The sequence below is a fragment of the Mustela putorius genome, unplaced genomic scaffold (genome assembly GCF_011764305.1).
Source record: "Mustela putorius furo isolate JIRA1106 unplaced genomic scaffold, ASM1176430v1.1 tig00003987_pilon_pilon_pilon, whole genome shotgun sequence".
NCBI lineage: Eukaryota > Metazoa > Chordata > Mammalia > Carnivora > Mustelidae > Mustela > Mustela putorius.
The window spans coordinates 6286545-6300713 of record NW_025422126.1 but is presented as its reverse complement, the minus strand read 5'-3'; the positions used below and the strand labels follow the sequence as shown (position 1 = coordinate 6300713).

General features: G+C 38.0%; 1 protein-coding gene across 7 annotated transcripts in view; it reads right to left on the bottom strand.

The window, feature by feature from the left end:
* Positions 1–14169, bottom strand: part of UVRAG (UV radiation resistance associated) — a 302103-nt gene that overhangs the window by 268398 nt on the left and 19536 nt on the right. Inside the window, exons 1-2 of one of the 7 annotated variants that reach the window (XM_013064296.2) lie at positions 1997–2000; positions 1503–1506 (exon numbers count right to left, since the gene is read on the bottom strand). The exons of the other annotated variants lie outside the window; for them this stretch is intronic. The gene's annotated coding sequence lies outside the window, so the exon portion shown is untranslated. Of the gene's footprint in view, positions 1–1502; positions 1507–1996; positions 2001–14169 lie in introns of those variants that run through there. 7 annotated transcript variants of the gene reach the window in all.

Below are 14169 nucleotides of genomic sequence, written 5' to 3'. Positions count from 1 at the left end.
CCAATTGCTGAAAAGGCAAACACTAAATAATCAACAGTAGAAATCAACAAAAATACAAGGTAACAAACAGACAAATAAAAGCATATCAAAAAGAGAAAATGTTGGCAATGCTCAAGTCTGGGAACATCAGATTCATTCCCAAAGGCTAGTTCCCTGTGTCAGATAATTATTTCTGTACTAAAAAATAGAAATCGAGTCCTCAGTTTTAAAATACGCTTAAAGTTGGGGCGCCTGGGTGGCTCAGAGGGTTAAAGCCTCTGCCTTCCGCTCAGGTCATGATCCCAGGGTTCTGGGATCGAGCCCCACATCGGGCTCTCTCCTTGGTGGGGAGCCTGCTTCCTCCTCTCTTTCTCTGCCTGCCTCTCTGCCTACTTGTGATCTCTCTCTGTCGAATAAATAAATAAAATCTTTAAAAAAAGTAAAATAAAAAATTAAAATAAAATACGCTTAAAGCTCTCCCTTTATGCTGAAAGACAGCCCAACCTATTGCGGTAAGTCCATCTTCAATTATATATGCAGTCAGCTGGAAAAGTACAGTTCTGTCTTTCCATGCACATAGCAACCTAATCCTATTGTCCAATAAATTTGTTTAATACTCTTAAGTATGAAAAGGCCCAAATATATTTACAAAAAGTTCCTCTGGCTCAGTGGATTAAGCGCCTGCCTTCAGCTCAAGTCATGATCTCAGGGTCCTAGGATGGAGCCCTGCATGGGCTCTCCATGAGCCCTCCACTGAGCAGGGAGCCCATTTCTCTCTTCCTTTCCCTCTGCCCCTCCCCCTGCTCATGCTTGCTCATTCTCTCTCTCTCAAATAAATAAATAAAACCTTCAAAAAATAAAAAGTTCTTAGGGCTTATTCTAAAAGACTCATTTTTACACAATCTGCCAATGGTTTCCATTTCATACCTTGGATTACAGTCACTATCTCTTCCTCCTGTATATTCTTCATTAGCCCTCTCAATCAAGATTTTAAATTAACAGGAAAACTAACCACATCTATTTTTTTTTTAAGATTTTATTTATTGATTTGACAGAGAAAAATCACAAGTAGATGGAGAGGCAGGCAGAGAGGGGGGGGCAGGCTCCCTGCCGAGCAGAGAGCCCGATGCGGGACTCGATCCCAGGACCCTGAGATCATGACCTGAGCCGAAGGCAGCGGCTTAACCCACTGAGCCACCCAGGCGCCCCTAACCACATCTATTTTGCTGTAAATTACAATCCTGGTCTTCTGTTCAAAGACCTAAAAATATTACTCAAAGCCTCTAGAATAAAGTACAAACTTGCCCTATTGCTTTCAAAGCCCTGTACAATCTGACCTCTCCACATCCTATGTTTACTTCTCACTAGACCTTCTACATATCCAACCCTCAGTCATACACGAATGCTTAAGATTCCATGAAAAAGACCGTGCATGCTCCTAGCCCCAGGCTTTTGCTAATGCTAGCTTAACTTACTTCAAAGTTTAGGAGAGAAGACTTCTCCTTCCTTTGTTTCTGAGGTTAGCTGCTCCTTTATTTGAACAAGTAAGAACTTTGCTTCTATCTCTCCGATAGCACTTACCTCATTTAAACTAGTCTTATTAGTTGATTAGTTATTGTCCCTATTAATGGAGGAAATGACTTGATAACAGAGACTATTACCATCACTACACTGTCAGCACTTCTTAAATGCTTACCATGTGCCATGCTCTGTACTGAACACTTCAAACATACGATGTTATTTAATCCGCATAACAACCCCATGACATGAGGTTTTACTCATTATCATTATGCATCTCTTTATCCCAACATTCCTCTGTAACCCAATAGAAAATAATAAATAATAAACAGGCAATATATCTCAAAAGAAGGAAGGAAAGAAAGAAAGAAGGAAAGCAAGGGGTTACACCTATATATGGATGTGTACCATACACTTCTATCTCCTGTACACACACGTGCGCACACACACACACACACACAATTGATACAGGCTGGTCTTTACACTCCCCTATTGCCACAGAGGGCAGCATGAGCAATGATCTATCCTTTAACACAAGAGAATAATATTATGACAAATACAATAATAATGAAACAGACTGCCTTACGAAGCAATGTACAAGGCCTGGCCAGAGATGTAATTTACACAGATGCATAGATATTACTGAAGAGATCTTTCTTTCCACTATCTAGGAAGTTAGCACAACTGGCTCGAAGACACCTTCAGACTCCAAGCTATACAATTAATTCTAAAATCAGCAGTGGAGTCTACAAACATTTACCTGGGGGGGTTACCAATATGTCATTATTGATTGCTTCCATGCTCCTTCCACTAACGTGAGTAAAACAACACTGACCACATCCAGGCATTTTATGAGAAGATCTACAGAAAACAAACAAAAAAAACACAAACAAAAAACAAAAACCTCCTCCACAAATTAACCAACTACACTTAAAGCACTGACTTTGGGTTGTACAACTTTTTGCCTTTTCCCCTATTTTATTTATTTCAAAAGCATTATGGTAAGTATTCTCATTACACCATGATTAAATAAAATACAAGATGCTCCCAGTAGCTAGAAGGGACAAAGGAAATCAACTCTTTTTAGGTAAATTATAGATGTAATCTTGATGAAAGGCAGTAAAGGTACACATGAAGCTTCTTGTGCTTTTTGTCTTGGCTTCCTCTTTAATAATATTCATTCCAATTTTATCACACAGCTACTTTTTATTTTTAAAAATGCTAAACTGTAATAAAATGGAGTTTAATAATAATGTGTCAATGTTACTTTTTAGTTTTGACACATGAAAAATGGTAATGTAAGACGATGACATTAGGGGAAACTGAATGAAGGAAATTCTCTGAACATTTTTAAAACTTTTCTGTAAATTTAAAATTATTCCAAATAAAGTTTATTTTTTTTTTTAGTTGTTATCTCTTTCAGAGTTAGGAGTTGTGTAAGCACAAAAAGAGTGCCAATAAAGCATTTCACATGCCCAATTTTATTAATAAAACTCTTCTTCATTCCCCCCATTCATTTCCTTCCTTTTAATTTTTTTTTAAGATTTTATTTATTTATTTGACAGAGAGATAGAGAGTACAAGTAGGCAGAGCAGCACGCAGAGGGAGTGGGAGAAGCAGACTCCCCGCTGAGCAGGGAGCCCGATTCAGGGCTCAATCCCAGGACCCTGGGATCATGACCCGAGCCGAAGGCAGCTGCTTAACAGACTGAGCCACCCAGGCGCCCCAAAAAATAGCATAGTAAAGTTTGGGTTTTGGGGGGTTTTTTGGGGTTTTTTTTTTCCATCTCCTTCCTTTAGACTCCCACTTCTTCTCTTCCTCTCCTTCCCGTAAGATTTAATGCGATTAAAAAGAAACACTGGAAGGTTAAGTCAGAAACTCATAAAAAATGATTACCTATGGGGGTAAGAACAAGCTAGAGGAAATACAGATAAAAATAAGACTTTCCTGCTACTTGCTTATACAGTTTTGACTTCTGTACCATATAAATGTCTTACATACTCAAAAAGTAAAGTTAAATAAGTAAGGAAAAGTTTAAACCAACTCAACCTAGTCCAAAATATAAGAGCAATACCAAAATTATCACCAGTTTTAGGAAATATCAACTACCTTCACCCAAATTATTATCCCATGATCCAAGAATTACTGAAGAAACCAGAGTGACCTAAAGGATCCTCTCTTGTTTTCAGGTCCCCCAGAAGATCTATACTTGAAAAACAGTATGTGATTTTACCTAACATGGAAAAAGGGTTAGTTCCAGATATTTGTCTATCTTCCCCAACAAGAACATAAATTCTGTGAGTAAGAGATTTTATTTTACATATTTTTAAAGATTTTATTTATTTATTTGTCAAAGAGCGCAGGCATGCACAAGCAGGGGAAGCAGCAGGCAGAGGGAGAAGCAGACTACCTGCTGAGCAAGGAGCCTGATACCATGACCTGAGCCAAAGGCAGACACTTAAACTAAGCTACCCAGGCACCCCAGAGATTTTTAGTTTTTTATTATTTATACTTGTATTTCCAGCATCGAGCTGAGTACCTAGTAAATGGCAGACACACAATAAATGTTTTTTGACTGAATGAATAAATCTCCTGTGAATTAGCCCAGTCAAGAATCTCGTGGTATGGGACACCTGGTGGCTCAGTCAGTTAAACATCTATCTTCAGCTGCCATTCCCCCTGTTAGTGTGCTCTCCTTCTCTGACAAAAATAAAAAAAAAAAAAAAAAAAAAAAAAAAGACTTACCTCTTCAAATGGCCCACCAAAAGACAGCTGAAATCAAATCTGTCTTATGATCTAAAGTGGCTCACGTACCTCAGGAAAGTATGAATACTCTGAGCAATTAAAATTTCCACAAACTTTGGAATTATTCTTTAAGATAACATCCTATGCAGTTTTCTTAAGCAGCAATCTCCTTACACTTTCTCAAATGTTCTATGCCTTTATGGTTATGAAATACTCTTTGTGCATCATTCTTTAGCAATAGGTTTAGGCAGCAAAGTTGTACTCTAATAACATCCACCCCCAAAACTAAAGCTGAACAGATTTTAACTTTTAAATTGGAATTAATGAGGCTTAAAATCTTTGAAACACTATCTCTAAAATGTTCTATGTAGGGAATAAAAACATTCACTAACATATAAAATAAAAACTCCTATCAGCTTCGATTTGGAAGATTGATAGATATAATGAGAGCACAACTCTGCTACCTGAAGTGTTGGTGGTGAGCAAAAGACCTGTATGACCCTAAATTCCTAACATTTTTACAAATCTTTCAAATATAAATTCTAAAACAAGACTTAAGTGGTATGCGTTGTAGATCTGAAGCATTTGCTTTAGTAAAAAAAAATAATAATAATTACTCATTGGTAATGACTGAAACTAATGCCTCTAAAGAACTTTTTAATACTACTACTGTTGTTAGCCAACTGCTACAAACCGTAACAGTAGTCTAGAGGTGCCTGGGTGGCTCAGCTGGTTAAGTGTCTGCTTTCGGCTCAGGTCATGATCTCCGGGTCCGGTGACTGAGTCCCGCATTGGGCTTCCTGCTCAGCGGGAAGTCTGCTTCTACCTTTCCCTTGGCCTGTCTTCCCCACTTGTGCTCTCTCTCTCTCTGAAATAAATAAAACCTTAAAAAAAAAAAAAAAAGTAGTCTAAAGTTTTGGGGGTTTTTTTTGTATTTTGTGTTTATTTTGTCCTGCCCAGTACCTATTTGACTAAAACAAAACAAACAGAAAAACTCCCTTGTACAGTCACCCTCTCCTACTATCAATCTCTCTATGCTTCCTTTAGAATTAACTCTACCTCCAACCCCAAGGATGTTCATGGCATGACTGAGATCAGGTCAATCAGCACATTCCATCCCCCTGACCTTAACATATAACTTAATTAAGACCACTGAAAGACTCAGAAATTATATTAAATTATTAAGTTCTTTTTCCCCCCACACTGGCCCTGAATCTGGAAGGATACAGAACTGAAGATGTTGGCAGCTATCCTTCATCAGAGTGAAACCAAAAAATGAAACCAACAAGGAAGAAAGCAGAGCAAAAAGATATGAGATTCAGGTCCTGCCAAGAATTTAAGTGTCTCTGGGTCAAACATACCTAAAATGAGAATTGGAATGACAACTACCAGCCAAGTTCCCATAAAACTGTCAAAGATTACAACTAGGGAGATTAATATTGTGACTATTTATTTAGGATTTATCCCATAACAGGTTAGTAGATGAAGAGTAACATTTAGTGGCAGGATACAAAGAAATGTTTCATTTTGTTCAACATCCCCATGTTTTAGAAAATGATCATTTCTGGTTGGTTAATTCATTTTTGTTGAATCTCAATATGGGTGACAGCACAGCTTTAAAAACAGTCAAATCACACCCCAGAACAAAAAGAAATCCAAAACAATTTTCAGTAGTGATATACGTCATTGGGGTTCTATATTCCTCCTGAGTTTTACCATTCCCTTGCAGGTATCTAAAATGCTCTGACTTCCAAGGTATAATAACGACCAAAGAGAACTAACGTGTCTTTGATCTTATTCCTCGTCACTGCTGTAGAGAGTGATTCAGGGAGGCTAATAGCTAACAGGAGGAGAATATGCCTCCCATTCACCCTTCCTTCCCTATCCGTAACCCTTGCTTCAAAAACACAAATACTGTGTTTCTTAAATATAATCACTCCACAAATCCCCACCACTGCCAAACTAAATAACCGTCCCACATACACCTTTTATGACTTCTAAGACCATAGAGAGGCATCTTCCAAAACAAATTTTGAGTCTAATTTGCTTAATCTACAAGAGCTATTATAAATCAATAATATAATCAATACTCTATAACCTGATAGAAAAGGAGGCAAAGGATATAAAAAGAAATGGAAATAGTCTATAAACCATATGAGAAGAAAAAGAAATGGAAAAGAAAAAGCAACAGAAATGGTCAATAAACATATGAGAAGATGTATAATCACGCCCCTAATTAAAGATATATACATCAAAACAACCATTCCACCTCACAGAAGACTAGTTTCCAAACAAGGTCTGTATCAAATATCAAACATCACACCCCCGCGCTCTCACCCCCAGGGCTCTCTTACAATGTAGCACTGCCAACCCCTCAGTAACAAATGGGGTCTATGTTCCTTCTCCCTTAATGTAGGTAGGACTGTGACAATGGTAGAATTAGACTACATGACTTTTCCAAGGCTAAATCATAAAATTATCTAGTTGTCTTATGATGCTCTTTCTTAGAACCCAATCACACGAATGGGAAGACACCAAGAAGCTACATGAAAAGGACTTTGTAGTTGCTCTCCACTTGATCTCTCATCAAGTGAGATCCCAGCTATAGCTAGATATATAAGTGACCGTATCAGCCCCCAGCCTTGAAGCCACAGAAATGACACCAAATAAGGCAGAAAAAAGTCATTCCTACCACAGCCAAACAAAACTGCACAATCATAAGCAAAATAAATGATGATGTTGTTTTATGCCACTAATTTTTTTTCTTACTCGGCAATAGAAAATGAAGAATCCTATCTGATTAAATGGTCAAACTATTTAGTTTTTGTCACAGATGATATAAGTAAGGAAAATAATGCAAGAAGAAATACAAACTGGTTCAATTTGGAGGGACAGCAATTTAGCAATAATTATTAAATTTAAAATTGCATGTAATATTTGACCAATTCCACAAGTCACGAAAATGTGTGCAAATATGCTTATTCTGACATTGGCTATAAAAGCAAAAATTTAATAACCACTCTTAAATTGTAGTACAGCATACAATCAAAAACTATGTACCCATTTTTTAAGAAGCACTAGTATGGAACACAAGAGAACCTGAAATTTTAAATGTTTACTTAAACAAATATTACTATATCTGTACTAAAGAGTTCCTAAAAATCAGTAAGAAAAAAATCCAACTCATTCTGTAAAGAGGCAGAGAGTAAATTATTTTAAGTTTTTCAGTACATATCCATTTTCTTCATATTCTTATTTATTTGTTTACAATCCTTTAACCATAATAACTTTTCTTAGTCTCCTTAGTTACAAATGCCAGAAACTGTTGGCCAGTTTGCTAAGTTCTAATGTAGAAAATCACAGATATTATGAGATAATTTTTTTAAATAGCACTTGGTTTAGAAATGTAGTCAAACTTGTTCTGGGCACCTGCCCCCCTTTCCAATCTTCAACTCATTTTTTTTTTCAGGTCAGGCATTTATTTTCTCCCTGGGACTAGGCTAAACGGCATGGAGGAATAAGGCCCAGGTTGTTTCCAGTAACCTCAGATTACCACTATTTTGATATACTTTTCTAAGGGAAAACAAAAGCAAACCTGAGAGATTAGTTTTCCACATTCCCACAGAAGGTAAAAATGTTGAATTACTGAGTTGAGAATTTAAGCATGATAAATTAGATCAGTCTTTTTAAAAAATACAAAAGCTCCTTCTATCTTATAGCACTCAATCACCTATTTTTTCTAATCTTTTGATCTCACCTGAAAGACTCCCCGGAAAAAGTTTTTAAAAGAACCCAAAATGCTTTATTTTAACCAGTGCTTGGTGCTATTGGTTATAGGCAAATAGTACCAACAGCCTAATGTTAGAGATTTAAACAAACAAATAAAAAAAACTGATTCTAATCTTTCATAAAATACATTATAGCTCCCATCCCTAACTGACAGCTCTCTGATGCAAATCATACAACCTTGGAACTAAAACCTTTATCTTGACATTTATTCCAATCTCACTCAGTCCCAGAATTTAAGTCAGTCGTTTAGTAAACACTACAATTGTAATACAGACTTCCCCACAGGAAAAGGCCAAATATATCTCTCTGAACCTTCTACATTTCTTATACCTTGGGCTCTGGGTTTTTGTCTCTAAACCTATCTACCCCCAATCTTGGTGGAAGGTCCAAACTTGCCCTTCTCCCTCCATGTTTCCTCTGGGTAGTGTTGCTCTAAGAAACAAGTCTTTGCAGTGACAGGTCTAGCATTTTTTCTCCACCTATATCTCTCATCCTCCCCCTCTTGTTCCTTCTTCCTTCTATTTTATCTTGCTGGTATTTCTTCCACACACCATGCTAGGAACTCTAGGGATACAAACATGGCATTCCCTAATTTCAGAGTATGTAACCTCACTAAAGAGCTAGAGTTTGTGCACACAAAAAGGCCAATTTGAGGTCAAACAATCTAGCAGTATACTGTCAATGAGCATTTATTAGAAAACTATTATTCTAGAAATATAAGACCAAGGAAGAAAGACACAGAATTACAAACAAGGACCTGGAAGATAAAAATTGGAAGACAGGAGACAGCTCTCAGTGGTCCAAGTGTTAAGAGTAATATCCTGGGGGAATGCCTGGGTAACTCAGTTGGTTAAGCATCTGCCTTCAGGTCAGGTCGATAACAGAGTCCTGGGATCAAGTCCCAAGGCAGGCTCCTTGCTCAGTGGGGAGCTTGCTTCTGCCTCCTGTTCCCCCTGCTTGTGCCCTCCCTCTCTCTCTTTCTGAAAAATAAATAATTTTTTTAAAAGAGTAATATTATGGCCATAATTTGCTTCAAAATAACTGGGGTAAGGGAGAGAGGATTAGGTAGGCATCGGTTAAACAAGATATGTCATCACATGGCAGTTACTGAAGTTATATTACATAACAGGTACCTGGGAGTTCATTATATACCTCTTCATATATATGCATTTCAATATACACTGATATACACAATATACATTGCACTACACATATTTCAAATTTCCATAATAAAAAGGTTTTAAAGTAATATTAACAGGAACAGAAAGAAAGGATAAGACAATATAGGAGCCTAAGCAAAAATGGGCTTAATGAGGAGATTAGATAATGGATACAATTGAGGATGAAATGAAGATTGACAAAAGAAACAAGGGAGTCAAAAGGCTCTTGGGGAAATATGAACTAATCAGTAAAGGTGCTAGGGCAATAGAATAGCCACAAAAATAAAAATAAAAAAGAATGAGGGGCACCTGGGTGGCTCAGTGGGTTAAAGCCTCTGCCTTCGGCTCAGGTCATGATCCCAGGGTTCTGGGATTGAGCCCCGCATCGGGCTCTCTGCTCAGCAGGGAGCCTGCTTCCTCCTCTCTCTTGACTTCCTCTCTGCCTACTTGTAATCTCTGTCTGTCAAATAAATAAATAATAAAATTTAAAAAAAAATAAAATAAAAAAGAATGAAATAAAGAAAGGAAAAAAGAAAGGGAAAGGTGTGTGGGTGTGTGTGTGTGTATGTGTATGTTTAGGAAATATACCCTAAACCTTGTATCAAATTCTAAATGGCTTAAAAATATTTAAATGTAAATAATTAATGCATAAAGTACCAAAAGAAACCACGGAAAGTTATTTTATAACCTCAAAGGTCTAAGAATGGTGAAAAACTCAGAAGCCATAAAAAGAAAAAAAAAATCTATAAATTTTACTACATAAAACATTTTTAAATTATGCATGGCAAAAACTGTGATACGCAGAGTCAAAGGAAAAACAACCTAACCAAAACTTTTCAACTCACATAAGCAATTTCACTAAAATATAAAGAGTTCCTAAAAATCAGTAAGAAAAAAATCCAAAAACCCGACAGAAAAAATTGGCAAAGAATATTAATAGATAATTCACAGAAAAGGAAATACAAATAGCACTTAAACATGAAAAGATTCTCAACCTCACTCATAAGAGAAATGTAAATTAAAGCTACACTAAAATTGGCACAGACCAAAAAGTCTGCTAACATATTCAGAGGCAAGTCAGTGGCAAAACAGGACTTAGCTTAAAAGAGTACAAATGGAAAAACCTCAGATGATGGCCATCTGGCAGTAACTACCAAAATTACAAATGCATATATTCTCTGAACCAGTAATTCCACTTCTGCATTTGTGAAAAAATTATGTATTTTTATAGAGATATACATCATAATATATGTAATGCACTATTGTTTATATTAGCAAAAAACTAGAAATCCATTAAATGTCCATCAATAAGGGACTAGCTAAATCACAATATATCCTACAGTGGATACTAAGTGGCTATTAAGAATAAATTATATGGCAACTGTCTGAGCACTGATATGGAACAATCTGTAAGAAATACTATTAATGGAAAAAAAAAAAAACACAGAAGTTTGGGACACCTGGGTGGCTCAGGTAAAGTGTCTAAATCAATTTAAGCTCAGGTCATAATCTCAGGGTTGTAAAAAATGCCCCACATCTGACTCTACACTGGATGTGGAGCCTGCTTAAGATTCTCTTCCCCTCTCCCCCTTCCCCTACTTACTATGGCTTACTCACTCTCACTCACTCGCTCTCTCAAAAAAACCCCAAAAACCCACAAAAGTTTATGCAGTCAATGTGTTTATCATGTTAGCATCTGTGTTTCATAGAGAAAAAAAGAATATAATTATGTCATTATTGGAGAAGCATATAATATAACCGATAACGTCGTTGTCCCAGGGAAAGGGAAATGGGTATTTGTCCCAGGGAAAGGGAAATGGTTGTCATAGGGAAAGGGAAATGGGTATAAATTCACTCTTATATACCTTTGAATTGTGATCCACATGAATATATTGTTTATTTTTTTTAAATAAAACCAGGGGCTAGGTAGCTCGGTCAGTTGAGTGTCTAACTCGTGGTTTCAGCTCAGGTCATGATCTCATGGTCATGGGATCAAGCCCCACATCAGATTTCATACTCAGTGGGGAGTCTGCTTGAGATTCTCTCTCTCCTCTCTCTCTGCCCCTCCCTTTGCTTACATTCTCTCTCTCTCTCTCTCAAATAAATAAATCTTAAAATAAAATAAACTTTATTTTTTTGTTATTTGCTTATTTGACAGACAAAGAGAGAGAACACAACCAGGGGGAGCTGTAGAGGGAGACAGAGAGAAGCAGGCTCCCAGCTGAGCAGGGAGCCCCATGTGAGGCTCAATCCCAGAACCCTGGGATTATGACCTGAGCCGAAGGTAAATACTTAACTAACTGAGTCACCCAGGTGCTCCTAAAATTTACATTTTTTAAAAAACAGAGATGGCAACTAACCTTTAAGCACAGGTATCTGTGATAGTCATTACCAGAAGCAGTGTGACATAGTGGTTAAGAGTTCAAACTGGAGTCAATAATTCTGAACTCTAGGGTAGTACAACTCACTAGTGGGCAAATCACTTACTTTCTGAGCTTGTTTCCCCTCCCATAAAATGGAGATATTTCCTGTATGCCTACCTCTGTGAGTTATTTTAAGGACCAAATGAAATAATGGATATAAAAGCTCTCTGGAAAAACCATGAAGTACTTTATAAATATAAAGTATTAACAGAAATAGGGATGTTGAAAAAAGGATGTGGTTATCAGTGTAAGGTGATGAATTGGTTCAGGCATTTCTAATTTGAAGAGACAGACTTAGAATTCATTTATCTAAACAGAGGTGACATGGTCTCAAATATAACCGATCTCCAAAGGACAAACATTCAATAAATAGAATTACAAAACTGGAAAACTGGGAAACATCCTCAAGGTCACCTAAGCCTTTGCTACTCAGGATTACCTGGGAACTTATTGGAGACACAAAATCTCAGGTTCCACTACAGATCTATGCAATCAGAATCTATATTTTAACAGGATCTCTGGGTAAGTTTTATGCACATTTTAATTTTAGTAAGTACTACTCTATCTTATTCACTTCTCAGATAATAAAATTGGGGCCATAAGTAAAGGGAACTGGCCATGTTCGCACTGTCAATAAGTACCAACATCAAGATCTGGACCCAGGCCTAGCCTCTTGGATTATGTGTATATGTATGCATGTACCTCATGTATTTGCTTCCCAGATACCTTGTTTCAAAACCCAAGAGACATCTTTGCCTTGCAGATATCCCATGTCCCAACCCCCACTTCCAATCAGCCACCAGCCCATCAGTTCATTCTTTCTTCACAATATCTCTGGCATATGTTCCTTCTTTTCCACATCCTTCATTCATTGCCCTAAAACTACTGCTATGCATACTATGAAAACCCAGCTTCCTCCTCGTATGCATGTATCAAGTTCCTCTCCTGGAAACAAGAACTCTTTTACAAATAGTATGTTCTGGGGCGCCTGGGTGGCTCAGTGGGTTAAGCCGCTGCCTTCGGCTCAGGTCATGATCTCAGGGTCCTGGGATCGAGTCCCGCATCGGGCTCTCTGCTCAGCAGGGAGCCTGCTTCCTCCTCTCTCTCTGCCTGCCTCTCTGCCTACTTGTGATCTCTGTCTGTCAAATAAATAAAATAAAATCTTTAAAAAAAAAAAAAAAAAAAAAAAAACAAATAGTATGTTCTATTTAATTCCAAAAAAAAAAGATGCAAGCCATTAAAAAGCACTGGATATTAGCATAACTGATTCCAGGCAGAATCTGTTTGAAACCTAGCAAAACTAGCACACTCTAATTTGGTAATCCTAACCCAGAAACTTCCTGTTGTCACTCCCACTATTTCTTTCCCACCTCCTCTTTGCCCTAGAACTGACCCAGGTTACCTTCATCTAAGAAGGCCCTTCCACCACAACCGCGCTTTACTAAATAAATCCAAAGGCTCTGAATCTACTTACTATTACCATCTTCTATCCCAATCTGTCCCAATACACTCTCAACATTCATAGATATTCTCATATCTTCTTAATTCTCTCCTATACACTGTACTCTAACAATCCCAAGTATTTCAACATTTCTTGAGTATCCACAATGTTCCACGAACTACACACATTAAAAAAGAAGTTTAGGGGTGCCTGGGTGGCTCAGCTGGTTAAGCAGCTGCCTTCGGCTCAGGTCATGATCCCAGGATCCTGGGATCAAGCCTCACATCGGGTTCCTTCCTTAGCAGGGAGCCTGCTTCTCCCTCTCCCTGCCATTCTACCTACTTGTGCTCTCTCTCTCTCTTTCTCTCTCTTTGTCAAATAAAGAAAGAGAGAAAGAAAGAAGTCTAAATACCTTTGAAGGGATGCCTGGGAGGCTCAGTTAGTTAAGCATCTGCGTCCCACTCAGGTCATGATCCCAGGGTCCTGGGACTGAGTGCAACATCAGGCTCCCTGCTTAGAGGGGTGTCTGTTTCTCCCAGATCCCTATCCCTCCCCACTGTTCCTGCTCTCTCAAATAAATAAATAAGTAAATTTTTAAAAGTAAATAAATAGGGGTGCCTGGGTGGCTCAGTGGGGTAAGCCTCTGCCTTCAGCTCAGGTCATGATCTCAGGGTCCTGGATCGAGTCCCGCATCGGGCTCTCTGCTCGGCAGGGAGCCTGCTTCCTCCTCTCTCACTCTCTCTGCTTGCTTCTCTGCCTACTTGTGATTGTCAAAAAAATAAATAAAATCTTTTTAAAATAAATAAATAAATACCGTTGAATACCTTTCCTACATAAATTCAAGAAAACTAAAAGCTCTGGTCTCTGCCCTATTTGCATTTCTGCACCAAGAAGTTTTGACAAACTGGGGTGCCTGAGTGGCTCATTCAGTTAAGCGTCTGACTCTTGGTTTCGGCTCAGGACATGATCTCAGTGTCCTGAGATCAAGCCCAGAGGTGGCCTCCATGCTGAGTAGGGAATCTGTTTGAGATTGTCTCCCTCTACCCCTCCCTCCTCCTCCCTCTCCCTGTCCCCACCTGCCCCCACTGGCTCACACACTCTCTCCCTCTCTAAA